At 31.5% G+C, this 13,053-nt stretch overlaps 1 protein-coding gene across 2 annotated transcripts in view; it reads left to right on the plus strand.

The window, feature by feature from the left end:
• Positions 1 to 502: 502 nt before the first annotated feature.
• LOC108905782 overlaps positions 503 to 13,053 on the plus strand; it is a 53,967-nt gene continuing 41,416 nt past the window's right edge. The window contains exon 1 of one of the 2 annotated variants that reach the window (XM_018708802.1): positions 503 to 533. The gene's annotated coding sequence lies outside the window, so the exon portion shown is untranslated. Of the gene's footprint in view, positions 614 to 13,053 lie in introns of both variants that reach the window. The other variant, XM_018708801.1, reaches the window with a different exon arrangement.

A 13,053-nucleotide genomic window follows, 5' to 3' on the forward strand; every position in this document is an offset into this window, starting at 1 on the left:
ATAGTGAAGGGTGAAATTAAATAAAAACGGATTTCCAAAATTTCGGTTTTTTTCAAATATTTTGAAAACTAATCATGTTAGCCTTGATTTTTTAGAGGCATAATGTTGGTGTCCTGATTACGCAACGTTGCCACCATTTAAGCTACTTCGTAGCTCTTATACCGTTTCCCAGATCCCTGTAGCGAGAAGCGAATTTGTAACAGTTTTTGTCCACAAAAATATAGTAATTTGTGACAATGCATTTTTTCCGTGTGTCTTATAATCGATTTTTTTTACAGTTCCTCATTTTCGACATTCCCTGCGCCGCTTGTCACCTCCGACCGAAAAAAACAATAATAAACCGCCACACCTCCTCTCACGACCGATGACAACAATGAAGAAAAAAAAACTAGCCGAATCATCCCGCACGGCCGATACGACTCCACTCGAGGATAATAAGGATCCCCCCGAAATGTAACATCACTTCTTTCCATATAAATGAGGACTCTCACTCTCACCTAGGAGATTTCGTGTTCGGTTACGGTGAACACAAGGTAAGAGCCCATACAGTGTGTTGTTGGATGAGTGGGTGTGTTGTAATACTTTTTATAGTTCGACCCGTGGATTAAGTACGGTGAGTTTGACTGAAAAATTTAACCTTCGAAGGTAGTGGAAATATTCTGGGTTCGTCGCCTGTACAACCCTCGGGGTCTCCAGTGATGTGTGCGGAAAAATTAAAAAAAAAAACGTAAAAAAAATGAATTCTCGTTTTAGAAGTGGTAAATAACGTGAACGGGAGTCATACTTATGTACGGGGTGTTCAATTTATGAAGTATAAGGTCTACAATAAGACTAAGGGAGATCAAAAATTTATAAAGTTGCATCGAATCACTTTTAGTTGAAGAGAATGTCAAAACGGTCCTACAAAACAAAATTTGTTAAGAGTAACAATAATTTCTATGTATTTCATTCATATTGGACGTTATTTTCTCCGATTGTATTATGACTAGATTTTTCTCTGAGTGTAGGTAGGTATGTTTACGACCGTACACAAATACCTGTACAAATAAAATGTTAAAATGTTATCTTATAAAAAAGAGAAACTCATTTGAGTTGAAATTTATGCTGGCAAAGGGAAAAGCAACTTGTTCTTGGCAATAAATTTGAACGGGCTTTTTGAACTATTGACTCAAAAGAAACAAGATATCTAGAATAGTCCTCACTTTCTCACTTTCGAGATTCTTTGACCGGCGGGCGAACGGGTTTGCTGATGGAGATTTATCTTAAAAAAAATAAACTTTCCAGAATATAAACAAAACGGACTCGATTTCGTATAAACATAATAGACATACCAATAAATTAAAAACAAACTTACAAATAAAAAATATTAATTTTTCGATTTTTTATAATTGCCTGCGTACAGTCGTGGACAATAAAATATATCGTGCTTAGAGCGTCTACAGGAACTACAATTCGAAAGGAAATCTTTATTTTACAAACAACCAAGATTTGGGTAATACTAAACAACACATTATGATAACTAACTCAACCTTGTCCCGCTTCAAAATGAGCTGAATTAAAAAAAAATTACTTTGCATACCTACCGTAAAAATTTGTTAATAATTATGGCCCGTAAAGGTCAAAAATGATGGATAAAGAAAACAATAAACTCGATTACTGATTCAAAAACAACATATTACACAACCAAATATTTACCTCTCGATTATCTACGAGTATGTATATAAAAGCAGTTTTTCATAGACCGCTCGAGTATAATTGACATTTATGTGACATTTTTTAAACTTAAAGCGGAGACAAAGTGGTTAGTGGAATTAATGACTATATTTAAGCAGTTGGCTCGAAATATCACATAAGCAGATTCTGCATTAAAAAAAAAACATACAGTGTGGATTATTTTGGTGATGCATCTTGGAAACTATAAGAGATAGGAAAATGGTTAAACGGAGAAAGTTCTATTGCTAACTTAATGGCGTTTGCAGACCGGTGCTAGCTCTTCAGGTTTTTGAGTTATTTTGAAAAAAAGTAAATGTGGCATTTTCGAAAATAGTCTGTAACTTTTTTAAAGGAATTTTTAAAATCTGAATACTTTTTCCGAGGAATATCACTGTATTTAGATTTTCATCGAGACGTTTCGGTTGCGACAAACCATCATCGACTTCGCCATGACATTAATAAGCTTTTACAAAAATTTGGGACTATTCTATAATAGTTTCGAAAAATTATGCGGTGTTGCCAGATTTATTTAAAATATTAATTTTTGAGGTTGTTTTTGAAATTGTTTCTTACTAATATTATATCATTGAAAAGCCAAAAAAGTGCTCTATTTGCTCAGCATAAAACTCAATATAGGCACCATAAGAAAACAGAAAGTTGATGATGATTTCTCGCAACAGAAACGTCGCAATGAATATCTGAATATAAAGTGAAATTGCTAGAAAAAAGTTGCTGTAAAGAAGTGTCCTCAGATTTTAAAAATTTCTCTAAATAAAAAAGTTACAGACGATTTTCTAAAACGCAACATTTACTATTTAACAAAATAACTCAAAAACCTGAAGAACTAGGATCGGTCTGCAAGCACCATTAAGTTCAGAACTGTCTAAAACTTCCACCACTTAATCCTATCTCTTATGGTTTCCAAGATACCAATACATAGGTACATCACCAAAATGGTACACACTATATATTATTAGGTTTGGTATTTTTTACTCTATTTTAAAGGCGTTATATTTAAATATTTTGGAAAATTTTTGAATTTGTTTGAATCAGCTTTAAAATACAGTAAAAAAATAGATTCTGCATTGTTGTATGCTGCTAAAGTTTACATTTTGTCACACAAGGTTATCCATTTTTCCACTCGTTTTTCGCAATTTATTTCCTTTGATATTAAGACATTTAAATGGGTTAAATGTAACATAGGTACATAAAAACTGCTACAGAAGCAGAATATGCAATTACGAAAACAATTGAACATCAATCTAGGAAAATAGAGCAGCAAACGTGATTTTTTGAGGCAACACTACCGCAAAATAAAATGATAATACATATAATAAAAACATTTCGGTGATAGTCGTACATTTGCTGAAAAGAATACAAGGGGTTTTTGTACTTTTTATATAAGTATGTATTTAGATTTTGTCCCAATTGAATATCAAAGAAATAAATGTTAAAAAAGGATAATTATGGATTACCCTGTACTTTCCATCAAAACAGCGTACCTATCTACTTTATAAAATGAGGTATTGCTGCTTCCATATTTGTTGTCTCTTTATAAGTACACTTTTAATTGTCCACGACTATACGTCAGATATGCCAAAAAAGTTTGATTTAGATCTACGTTATGACCCAATATTTTATATGATATTATTTGTCAACGTTTTTGTTATTTTTACTTTTTAATCTTGATTTCTTAAAATTTAACTGGAACGCGTGTTTCAAAAATTCCATTGGTAAAAGTAGTAACCACGCTAAAAAAAATTGATTAAAACGTTATAATCCCTGTCGGTTTATATAACGTTATTAATTTTTAATTAATTATAGTGCTCTTAGTCTAACAATTAGCATTCTAGCATATACCTTACATATTAAGAATCAAAATAACATGATTTATATTAATAAAATTCAAATTTCGTCCAGATAAATCATGTTGGCTGCTGCGTGAAAGTAACATTTGCGCTTCATAACGTCACCGTAGCCTTTAGGCTGTGAAAATGCGAACCCTTAGGTCGCTTCCTAAATGAGCCTACTATTTCGAAAGTTCGCTTAAAACCGAATTTCACTTCGAGGTTTAAATTCAGCGATACTTAGTAGAATAAAATGCAAATTTTTGGACGGTGTTAAAATTAATGCAACGTTGTAAATTCAGAATTAAATGTCCTCCGATTAGTTTTCCAGATTTGAATCCGCTTAACATCATTTGTTGATTATACTGGATGCAAATAAATAAGTGTCAAATCCAGTTTTATTTTATAACTTTTTCGAAATTTAAGGAAAAAATAAACATCCGCAGGGAGGGGGCGGAGTTTTTTTTACATGAAAGAACCCTTTTAATTTTCAACGAGGTATCACCTTCATTTTTTTTGCACTTATTTATATACACCTTCTTCATTTCAAACTCAAACTTTCAAAACTTTAAACAAATCTTGATTAAAACCTTTTTCTAAACAAATATTTTCATCATAGTCGGACTGGCGAAGCCCCATCGCGAGGGAAGGGGTGGTCTAAAATTTCCGGAAAAATTGTGTCGAGAAATATTAGAAAAATATGAAAAATTAGGAAAAATTGAACGTTTATACAATCCAGGATATAAAAAGTTCTAATCCGTTGCTTGTCAATATAAATGTTATCGTATATTTATTTAATTAAAATAACCTTTAGAAATTATTTTAATAAACAAATCATCAAATCATTTCCGCTTTTAGAGGCAAATACATATTTTGAATTGTTCAGGATGACCAAAAGCATGTTGTATTGGAATCAGAAGATTTAGAAGCACCAGATATGTACTCAGATGACTGACAGTCAGATGAAGACTCTGAATATCTTCTTTCAAGTGAATTTAAAAAATAATATTCCTTTCTAAACACTTTTTTAGTTTATTTTTATGTCGAAATTTGGTTAAAGCTCGTTAAAATACTGTATTTTGAATTATAGCGGATTGACATTTTGTTTCTTTCTATTTTATAGTTATAAAATATTTGATGAATTTTTATCAGTTTAAATACATATAATATTTTGTTAATATTATAAGCTCGATTAATTTGAGATTTGAGATCTTCCAAAATATAAAACTTTTGTTAAATAATTTGTTCTGGCTGGCCTCTAATTTGGTAGATTACTCAATTGACTCTGGTTTTCGAGATATCCTAATCTAAATGTACCAAAATCACGATTTTTTTACATATTTGAGTTTATATTATATGGAAAGGCAAGTTTTTTTGCTAAATACATTAATGGGGTCTTAAAGTACTATACTTACTCTTTAAGCCCTTTAATTAGAACAGTTCTAAAAACAGCATTATTTTTTATTTTCGGTAGGGCCATATTAATTTTTTTTATAATTGAATGAGTGAGTCCCCATAACTCCGCCACTGGTTGCTTGCGGTACTTCTACTTCTATGGAAAAATGGTATCTCATAAGAAGATGTGTCATGCCAAATTTGGCTTAAATTGCCTTCTTCATTTAGAAGTTATTTAAAAAATTCGAATTTTTTAAAAAAATCTTTAACGCTCTAATTTCGAAAATGAAGCGTCTCTGGAAAAAATTTTTACTTGATTTTTTCCGTATTTTTTTATGAGGAATATCTCCTTAAAGTTTGTCGACTTAATCCTGAAACACCCTGTATATTTTATATAATTTTCGAATATAATCAAGTTTCCGTTCATGTGGTTTGTGTTAAAATACAATAAAATATGTTGTTTTTGATATTCTTTTCTTTATCTTAAAAAGGGATACCCTTCAGTGGCCCTAAACACAGCCAGTCCGACACTGTCTTTCGCAACTCTCTCCAGCTCTTCCGTATGAATCATGTTTTATGTCGCCGACCATTACCACCGTAGTTAAACGTATGTTACATACAATTCCGATTTCACCTAGCAAATAGCCAATTAGAGAAAATAATCGCGTATAGCCCTAAAGAGGAGCGACAATCGGCATTTAATAACGTCGATGCGGTTATTTTAAGACCAGGAAGACGAGTGAGAACCGTAAGGTTTTATTGCTCATCAAGGCATCTGTGTAATTACTGTTTATTACTTCTTTTGTTCTTATCCGAGAGCTAGACACACTTTCGCGAGCACGCGTGTTCTCCCAACTTTTATTTCGCGACTCGACACATTCTCTGGACGCGCACACCTTGAAAGAATGTTTGATCAAGTCGTTGTCACGTCCAAGCGATGGTTTTATTTTGTTTACACGACTGTTTTAAGGAAACCACTTAAATTTCAATAAAAAAATCGTAGCTTTTACGCCACCTTATAAGTTATGTTAGTTACGTATTTAAAATTCATTGAATCAACTAGATATTAAGTGTGAGTATAGAAGTAACATGAGTATCAAAGTAGGTATTGCAGAATAGTAGGTACAATCTAAATAAAAAACATTTTGTAAATCTTAAAAGTCTTGCTCTTTAGCAGAAGTCGCCAGTCGATAACAGCCTTTTGTCGCATCCTGGTTCATATTTTTATTTCATATTATGCAAAACAAACTTTGAAAGGGAAAACCAACACTAATGTTGCATAATTATTAAAATGGCAAATGACACATAAAATTACAATTGTAGAAATATTTAATTGTAAGATTAGAGATTCAAGTAAATGAAAATGTAAAAAAATGGGAATCTGTTTTCCTTAAAGTTCAATGATAAATTGTGATGCATAATGTAATTGTGACCTAACATTTATAGTGCAGTCAAGATAGCTTAAAATTACGCATTATTTCGAAATAATTATGGGAAGCATGGATTTTCCTAAAACCTTTTGAAATTACTTGGAGATAAGTATTAGAAAAAAGCTATAAACTTATTTTTGTACGCTAATTGTTTTTTAATTGTTTAAACAATAATAAATTATTTTTTTAAGAACAGAAATAATTCAATGAATTTTAAGTCGAATTCTTTCAAATTGACATTATAGGGGTTTTCGATGTTGCTAAACAAGAATAAGAAGTCGGAAAATGAAAATTCAAAATGGCTGATCCAATATGGCCGACTATTTTAAACAATTTATTTAACAATTATTGATTTTAAATCAAACTCGCTTATATTTGTAATATAGGAGTTTTTGATGTCGCTAAACAAGAATATGATCTCGAAAATGAAAATTCAAAATGGCTGATCCAATATGGCCGACTATTTTAAACAATTTATTTAACAATTATTGATTTTAAATCAAACTCGCTTAGATTTGTAATATAGGAGTTTTTGATGTCGCTAAACAAGAATATGATCTCAAAAACTGAAAATTCAAAATGGCTGATCCAATATGGCCGACTACTTTAAACAATTTATTTAACAATTATTGATTTTAAATCAAACTCGCTCATATTTGTAATATAGAGGTTCGAAAAATGAAAATTATAAATGGCAAGAGATTTTATTGAAAATATGCTTTATTTTTTAAAAAACAAATTTATTACAAAATAATTATTGTTCAAAAATAACTGGGCAACTAATCTTTAAGCCAATAAAATTGAAAGAAAACACTGATTTTAAATACAAAATTACAAAATCAACATAAATAAATAGGAGACTGTTATTTATTTATTCATTAATTATTTTAAAAATGAATCAATATTCATATATAAATATTAAACTTATACATTTACAGGTTTAACATAAAAGAAAACGAATATAAATACCTTAAATGCAAACTGAAGATTATAACCTCAAAATGTACAAAATACGTGAATAATACACTTTTTAACACATAAGAGTTACACATAAAACATAAGAGTCATATTCTTATAACATTTATAATAATAACTATTTAATTCTTATAAACGAAAAAGAAAAAGGTTGTTAATTAATATTGTCATAAATTCAAAAAATTTCTCTTTAACCATTAACATCAATGTTCATTCAATGTTTTTTTTTTGTAATTTAGTTGCAGTACATTAGTATTTATGCAGCACACAATAAATAAGGATTGTTAAAATTAGTATCCTAAACAGATTTCAACTTATAAAAGTCTTGTATTTGAGTATGGCTTGATATAACAAAAATTTATTTTGACTACATTGGAAAGAGATAAAGAATGAGAGATTTCGGCTTTTTAGAATCCTTAACAAACCATACTTCTGTAGGTTTCGTTGAAAGAATTAAATATTTAGCCGATAATTGATAATAAATAAATTAATTTAGTACCACATCAAACACTAAAAATCAAAATAACTCGGAAACGCACAAGAATTTCGAAACAGAAGAAGGGACATTATTTTTGTTAAACTGTATGTAGATAATGAAAATAACAGTTTTTCTTTAAATAGTCATTGGCGTAGAAGTTTTGTTCAAGAAAGGGGTTGAGCACCCCCTCCACTCCGCCACTGTGCAAATTTTTGAACATTCTTATCGCTTATTTTATGCGCCTTAATTAATAGGCATTATCCCCCAAACATGAAACAAATCTAAGCATTCGTTTATAAGTTATAATGAAAATACGAGAAAAAATATTATATTCAACACCCTGTATCTCGGAAACGAAGCCTTCTACGATATATGTTTATAGGAACTTTTCTTTTTAAAAACATGTGTACTCACCCTGTATATACGGAGAAAGGGAGATATACATACACCTATCCTGCACTTATATTCAGTACCGTGCTATGAAATCGTTAGCTTCAAAGCTCTATATCTTTAAACCTACACATAGGATCGCTTTGGGCCCATGACAACTTTTGCTCAGGAAGGTGAGAGCTATATCATATTTCAATTCCAGCCATTTTGACCGAAAGCCATTTTCCATAAGTTTTGTGCGGGTCCTCAAAAACATTTAAATAAAGGGGACTATGCATGTCACAGTCTATCTCATATGTTGGGTGAAGCTATAGTACGATCGTATACGATGCAAAGTAGAGCAAAAAATTGTCGGTCTTTTATCAAAGGAAAATCGTGTCATCATTTTTAGGAGGCGTAAGATGAACCGTTTCAAATTTAAAATGAAATTGAATGTAAAATCTAAAATACCGCCGTATACGCACTGTGTTCTGATACTAGCTGTAGTCGGCCAGGTGCATCGAGTGTACGAAGTGGTCGGTTATACGTCAAATACTAACCTGGCGAGCTTGATCGTAGAGCAGGGAACAATAAACAGTGGCGCGTACAGAGGTGAAATGTAGTACATATGTGGAATTTACATAACGAATTGGATTTATAATAAATTACATTTAAAACAAATAGTTTATGAGAATAAAGGGATTTTTGTAGGAACAGGGTTCCAGACGTGAACTGATCTCTTCATCGCACCCCATTACGGTTCTTTTTTTTTATAAGGAGAACGAAGTTTCAAAGCAAAAACCTTGTATAACAGATATACTATAAATATTTACAGAATGAAAACAAAATATAAATCCTATGATATGATTCTATCAAATGAAAACACTAACAACAATTCTCTACCAATCTCAACAAAATAAGTTATTTTTCTATCAAACAAGAAATGTTAACAAATTATAAACAAAATATAAATTCTATGATTTATGTACTGTACGCCAAACTGCATTTTTCTCATCTTCATTTAATATTAATTTCTTCTTTGCACCCCCTTTTTTAGGTTTCTTAACGTCTCCTTCAATTTTCTTCTCTCTTAAAATTTTGAAAACAGATAATTCGCTTACTCCAGTATATCTAGAACACATTTCCACCAAACCAGTCTTCAGTTTCATGGGATGATCCTTTTCTAAACGGTTATAGACATTTAATATTATCGTTTTTTCTCTGTAACTTAATATAGATTTTTTTGTACCCACAGCAGTACATCCGGCTCGCGAACATCCAGGCACCGCCTCCATTTATCCATATAACCACAACAGAGCAAAAATAATACAAAAAACTTCACTTTACTAGCACAGAAAATATAATAGCATTCACGATTCACAAACAACAGCCCGAAACACACACACAGCACACAAATAAAACACTAAAAACACTTTTGTTACGGAGCACAAGAAATATGATTTCACTCACAAATTCTCAAATAATACATATAGCCCGAAAGAAATATAATTGCACTTATAACAGTTATAACCTCACAAATATCGCGAGCGAGAAACACGCAGCACCAGTACAACCGAAACGAAACTGACCACGCCAGGCCGGCACGCGCGCCGCCGCAAAAAACACAAGACGCAAGTCATATGAGGGATAATGAAGGGAGTAATAAATGTATTGTTGTCCTGCCGCCCAATGTGCGAAGGAGATGCCTTTGTTTTTCATTTTGTCCTTCATAAATATATAACTGTTAATCCATAATACATAAAGAAATTATTCAATCTTCAAAACCCCCTATAAAATGTGTTGCACTGATTCCCTTGACAGGCAATGATTTATTACTTTGCATCGAATACGATCGTACTATAGTCAAGGGGAAAGCAGAGGGCTTTATTTTTATACAACTGATGCGCGCGATTACATGTCGTACATTTTGGATGGGTCAAAATCAAATATTTTATAGTCCCAAGTCAATATATTTCAACAGCTACTCAGTATTTTTATCATAAATATATATAATATTTTTATAACTTCTTGGAATCCCAATAACTGTAACCATTTCTTTCTTGTTGCACCATCCCCAAGCATTCTAAAAACGTTCACATTTCACTTTTAGAATACTGAGGCAAATTTTCAGTATAAAAATATATTCCCAAAGGAGAACATCAAATGGTTGAATGAATGCAACTTTCAGTCGATTGCATCTTCGGTATTTTTATGTATAAGTGAACCACCACCATATTTTTGCTGTTGTATTTATTCAGTTTTTATGCTCGTGCATTTAGTAAAATTGTAAATATATTTCTGAAAAGGTTTTTGTCGTAGAGGAAAATGAAAATGATGAATGATTAAAATTTGTAATGTTGGGCATAAGGGATAACATTGAAATACCTATAAATATATTAAATATAAATAATGTCTGTAACTTATTTGTGGTGCAGCATTTTCCTTTGATTTTAATGGCCAAACGTGGTTCATATTATTGTTTTCTTACTATTTCAGCAAAAATTTAAAAAAAATACCAAGTCAGTTTTATAAAATTTTACCGTTATTCAAATAAAAGTTACCCACAAGCACGACAATGGCCACAGTTGCATATACATTCCAAAGTCACCTTCAAGCACGCTTACCCGTGGAAGGATAGCTGATGTGGATGTTTATAATCCAATTTCTTACAAATTCTGCACTGTCTAACCATATTCACACCTTAGAAGTTTATCCAAAATACATGTATAAACACTAATCACGTTTCACTTACTAAAATCACAACTATTTTCTAACAAGAGACGCCATATTCTGCCAACCACGGCAGAACGAACGAGGAACACGCTACAAATTATTGCGTAGTTGCCAAGTCTTCAAACATGGCAAATATGACAAATGAAAAATAGTTTAATATGTACAGAATTTAACAATATTGTATGCATAACTTAATAATACTATCCTATAATAATAATTTTCACAATTGTGATGAAAATTGCGATAAAAATATTAAGTACATTTCCAGTATAATTATACATCTGACAACAATGATACAATTAGACTGTGAATAGACCAGGCTTCATCTAGAAATGTAAATAAATAAGTCCCCTTTATTTGAATGTCCTTGGGGTTCCTTTATAGAACTTTCCCTAAAACATTCTGTATAAACTACATTTAATTGAAATATTATTTTTCCTTTATCCAATTGCGCGAAAAAATGTCGTTAAAATTTTAGATGAGCTACACCATTTTCTAAAGACTAAACAAATGGATACTCTGGGTTTAAAATAAATATCATGGTGCAATTTGAAATTTGAAACCCATAAAACCCACATTCCGTAATTATTTGGGTTTACCTGCAAGATAGTATACCTAAATAACAAGAAGAAACAACGAAACTGACGAATCCAATTTTTTTTTTGGTTGGAATAATATAAGCGTGTGAATCAAACAACATGCCTCGAATTTTAGGAAATCCAAAAGACGAACTTTCTCCTCGCACACCGACCAAAATCTGACGGTATCCATCCACTTCGATCCGCAGAAATTCCTGTGCACTCGTGCATAAACTAAGTGTATATGTTGAAATTTTACGCTCGATGTCGGCGTTTCGCAACGCGTGTGGCTTCTTTAAAAGCGTTCCCTCGTACCTATAACCTCCCCCCGTGAAAGATCATCGCCGACTATTGCGACACGAGGACGAGCATAATTGAAATAATGTAACCAATGAACTTCAAGATTTCATATTTCAGAACCCGCAAATGGGTCCCATAAAGGTTAGGGGGTCACCTGAACACCGAACAGGTGGATAACTCAAGAGTGTTTGTTATGTTGTGCCACTAGCGTCTAGATTTTGATACTAGGCAGGATGTAATGTTTTTGATGACTTCATACGTTATTGTGACAGCGGTAGTGACATAATGTGGTCTGGAAACACAATACTCCCAAGTGGAGTTAATTGTACAGAAATTGCATGGTATAGAACCAATAATCGAGTTTTAATTCATAACTTTGTCATAAAATTGCTGCGATTACAAAGAAAACAAAAAGAAAACAAACAATTAAAATCAAATTATCTTAAGGAGGTATCTCGGGTTTACTCAAATGCACAATGTACTTAAAATTTATATAGCGTAGATATTACCCAGTGCTCCCTCTGTGCGTCATATTTTTTTGAATTTTTTTTTTAATCTAGATTTTGAGATATTGTTGTTGAAAGTTGTTCATTTTGACATAGGTTTATATGGCGAAGATGGACGGTGCGGCTCTCTTTTTGCCCGTAACTGAGAAAAAAATGTAGAAATTGTGAAACAAAACTTTTCCATAGACAGTGTATTATCTTATTTTTGATGTAAAACTAATATAAGTTTTGAACATAGTACAGCTGTATTAATTAGAAACAGAAACCAGCAATTACATTTCTGTCTGACTTGAGGATTAATGTGGCAATGCCGCAATCAGCTGACAGCAAGGAGGGAATACATTTGAAAGACTTGATAAAAACGAAACTGATTTCAAACATATACATTTTTTGTAAATCCCATGTACATTGTTGTCAACAATAAATTATCCACAACAGATTATTTTTTGTAATGTTTTTAAAAAACTAGATTAATAAAAAAACTAGGAAGCTGTGATATATTTATTGGAATAAAAAATATAGTTGATAAATCCTTTTAATATATTTAATGGTTTATAAAAACATCGTAATCCGTACCCAGCAATATTTAGGGTTATATGAAGTTTTCTTTATTTGATTAATATAATTAGTAATACCTACTTGAGATAAAAGCATTTGTACCACATTTGTACGGAATAACAAAGGAACATAAATATTTCTCAGCAAACTTTATATCTAAAAAATTAGTTA

This window comes from Anoplophora glabripennis, unplaced genomic scaffold (genome assembly GCF_000390285.2).
Source record: "Anoplophora glabripennis isolate ALB-LARVAE unplaced genomic scaffold, Agla_2.0 scaffold269, whole genome shotgun sequence".
NCBI lineage: Eukaryota > Metazoa > Arthropoda > Insecta > Coleoptera > Cerambycidae > Anoplophora > Anoplophora glabripennis.